Source organism: Arachis duranensis, chromosome 6 (assembly GCF_000817695.3).
Source record: "Arachis duranensis cultivar V14167 chromosome 6, aradu.V14167.gnm2.J7QH, whole genome shotgun sequence".
NCBI classification, from domain to species: Eukaryota; Viridiplantae; Streptophyta; class Magnoliopsida; order Fabales; family Fabaceae; genus Arachis; species Arachis duranensis.
The window spans coordinates 21,687,886-21,692,075 of NC_029777.3; positions in this window are offsets into that span (position 1 = coordinate 21,687,886).

Consider the following 4,190-nt stretch of genomic DNA (forward strand, 5'->3'; position numbering starts at 1 on the left):
GATTTTGTGCCCAAGGATAATTCCTTCAGTCACCATAAAGTGACATTTTTCCCAGTTTAAAACCAGGTTAGTCTCTTGGCATCTCTTTAGAACAAGTACTAGATGGTCAAGACAGGAGCTGAATGAATCTCCAAATACTGAAAAGTCATCCATGAAGACTTCCAGAAAATTTTCCACCATATCAGAGAAAATTGAGAGCATGCACCTCTAAAAGATTGCAGGTGCATTACACAGGCCAAATGGCATCCTTCTGTATGCAAATACTCCAGATGGACATGTGAATGCCGTTTTCTCTTGATCTTTTGGATCTACTGCAATTTGATTATAACCTGAATATCCATCCAAGAAGCAGTAGTATTCATGACATGCCAGTCGTTCTAGCATCTGGTCTATGAATGGTAAAGGAAAATGATCCTTTCTGGTAGCTGTATTGAGCCTTCTATAATCAATACACATACGCCACCCAGTAACTGTCCTTGTAGGAACCAGTTCATTTTTTTCATTATGAACCACTGTCATGCCACCTTTCTTAGGGACAACTTGGACAGGGCTCACCCAGGGGCTGTCAGATATAGGATAAATAATCCCAGCCTCTAGTAATTTAGTGACCTCTTTCTGCACCACTTCTTTCATGGCTGGATTCAGCCGCCTTTGTGGTTGAACCACTGGTTTGGCGTCATCCTCCAATAAGATCTTGTGCATGCATCTGGCTGGGCTAATGCCCTTGAGATCACTGATGGACAACCCAAGAGCTGTCTTGTGTATCCTTAGCACTTGAATTAGTGCTTCCTCTTCCTGTGGCTCTAAGGTAGAGCTTATGATTACATGGAAGGTATCACCTTATCCCAGAAATGCATATTTCAGGGATGGTGGTAATGGTTTGAGTTCGGGTTTTGGAGGTTTCTCCTCTTCCTGAGGGATTTTCAGAGGTTCTATTATTCTCTCTGATTTCTCCAGATCAGGCTGAACATCTTTAAAGATGTCCTCTAGCTCTGATTCGAGACTCTCAGCCATATTGACCTCTCTTACCAGAGAGTCAATAATATCAACACTCATGCAGTCATTTGGGGTGTCTGGATGTTGCATGGCATTGACAACATTCAACTTGAACTCCTCCTCATTGACTCTCAAGGTTACTTCCCCTTTTTGGACGTCAATGAGGGTTCGGCCAGTTGCTAGGAAAGGTCTTCCTAGAATGAGAGTTGCACTCTTGTGCTCCTCCATTTCCAGCACCACAAAGTCAGTAGGAAAGGCAAATGGCCCAACCTTGACAATCATGTCTTCAATCACGCCTGATGGGTATTTAATGGAGCCATCAGCAAGTTGAAGACATATCCTGGTTGGTTTGATTTCTTCAGTCAAACCAAGCTTTCTGATAGTAGATGCAGGTATTAGGTTGATACTTGCCCCAAGATCACAGTAAAGCTTGCTTGGTACAAGTACCTCTAATGTGCATGGTATCATAAAGCTCCCGGGATCTTTAAGCTTCTCAGGTAAGCTTTTCAAAATGACTGCACTGCATTCTTCAGTGAGGTAAACTTTTTTAGTCTCCCTCCAATCCTTCTTATGACTTAAGATCTCTTTCATGAACTTAGCATAAGAGGGTATTTGCTCAAGTGCTTCTGCAAACGGAATCTTTATTTCAAGAGTCCTGAGATAGTCTGCAAAGCGAGCAAATTACTTATCCTGTTCTGCTTGGCAGAGTTTTTGAGGATAAGGCATTTTAGCTTTATATTCCTCAACCTTAGTTGCTGCAGGTTTATTACCTACAGAAGTGGGTTGGAAAGCCTTTTTAGAAGGGTTGTTATCAGCACTTGTATGTGACTGATCCCCCACTGGCGTTTGAATGCCAGGGGTGGAAGCTGGAGTGGCGTTAGACGCCAACTCCTTATTTGATACTGGCGTCTGAACGCCAGAACTGTGCTCCCTTTGGGCGTTCAACGCCGGATTCATGCTTGTTTCTGGCGTTGAACGCCAGAAATGAGCATGGTCTGGGCGTTCAGCGCCAGCCTTATTCCTCTCTGGGCTCTGATTGTCCTCAAAGGGATTTTGAGTAGCCATTTGTTTATTTCTTGGCTTCCTGCTGCTTTGAAGTGAGGTATTTAATGTTTTCCCACTTCTTAATTGAATTGCTTGGCATTCTTCTGTTATTTGTTTTGATAGTTGCTTTTCTGTTTGCTTTAACTGTACTTCCATATTCCTGTTAGCCATTCTTGTTTCCTGTAGTATTTCCTTGAATTCGGCTAGCTGCTGAGTTAGAAAGTCTAATTGCTGATTGAATTCATTAGCCTGGTCTATAGGACTGAGTTCAGCAGTTACTGTTTTAGCTTCTTCTATCATGGAAGATTCACTGCTTAGGTACATATGCTGATTTCTGGCAATCGTATCAATAAGCTCTTGAGCTTCTTCAATTGTTTTTCTCATATGTATAGATCCACCAACTGAGTGGTCTAGAGAAATCTGAGCTTTTTCTGTAAGCCCATAGTAGAAGATGTCTAATTGCACCCACTCTGAAAACATTTCAGAGGGGCATTTTCTTAGCATCTCTCTGTATCTCTCCCAAGCATCATAAAGGAATTCATTATCTCCTTGTTTGAAGCCTTGGATGCTTAGCCTTAGCTGTGTCATCCGTTTTGGAGGGAAATAGTGATTCAGGAATTTTTCTGACAGCTGTTTCCATGTTTTTATGCTGTTCTTAGGCTGGTTATTTAACCACCTCTTAGCTTGATCTTTTACAGCAAATGGAAACAGTACATCCTGATCTACTTCCTTATCATGTAATGTGTTAGCAATTTGTAAAAATTGTGCCAGAAACTCTGTAGGTTCTTCTTGTGGAAGACCGAAATACTGGCAGTTTTGCTGCACCATGATAATGAGCTGAGGATTCAGCTCAAAGCTACTAACACCAATGGAGGGTATACAGATACTACTCCCATATGAAGCAGTAGTGGGGTTAGCATATGACCCCAGAGTCCTCATAAATAAAAGAAATTAAAAATATTTTGAAATTGAAATCTGAATGTTTATATAAAATATTCGAAAATGTAGTTTAAAATTAGTTAGGAAAGATATTTTTTTTTGAATTTTGAATTTTTTTTTTTATGAAAGAGAAAAACACACAAAAGACACAAGACTTAAAATTTTTAGATCCAATGCTCCTTATTTTTGAAAATTTTTGGAGGGAAAACACCAAGGAACACCAAACTTAAAAATTTTAAGATTAAAATGCAAGAAAGACTCAAGAACACCTTGAAGATTTACAAGAACACCAAGAACAAAAGAAAGAATAAAAAACTTAAAATTTTTTTTAGAAAACCAAGATAGATTTTCAAAAATTAAAGAAAAATTAACAAGGAAACACCAAACTTAAAGTTTGGCACAAGATTTAATCAAAGAAAAATTATTTTTGAAAAAGATTCCAAAGAAGATACTCAATTATCAAGAACAACTACTAAAGCTCCAGCCAATTGGGCAGCAACTTCAGTGTTGATTTTAAAGATGTATTATATTTATGGATAAAAGTATAAAATTTTTGAAAGTTAATGTTTTGAAAAGGTACAAGAAAAACAAGAAAAGACACAAAACAAGAAAAACTCAAGATCAAACAAGCAAAATAAACAAGAACAACTTGAAGATCAATGAAGAACAAAGAACACAAGTTTGAAAATTTAAAGACAAATATAAAATATGCAATTAACACCAAACTTAGAACAAGACACTAAACTCATGAAAATTAATAATTAATTAAGAAAAATAATATTTTTGAAAAGAAATTTTTGAAAAGAAACTATCCTATCAGGATTTAATGACTCTATAACAATAAAAATAAATTGTTCCTAATCTAAGAAATAACATAAACCTTTAGTTGTTCAAACTCGAACAATCCTCGGCAACGGCGCCAAAAACTTGGTGCACGAAATTGCAATAACACTTTTTGCAATCCGCACAACTAACCAGCAAGTGCACTGGGTCGTCCAAGTAGTACCTTACGTGAGTAAGGGTCGAATTCCACGGAGATTGTTGGTTTGAAGCAAGCTATGTTTATCTTATTATTCTTAGTCAGGATGCCAACAACAGTGTTTTTCAAGTTTAGTGAAGAAAGGGGAAATGGCATAAAATAAATACTTGTTATGCAGTAATGGAGAATATGTTGGAGTTTTGGAGATGCTTTGTCTTGATTTATTCCTGTA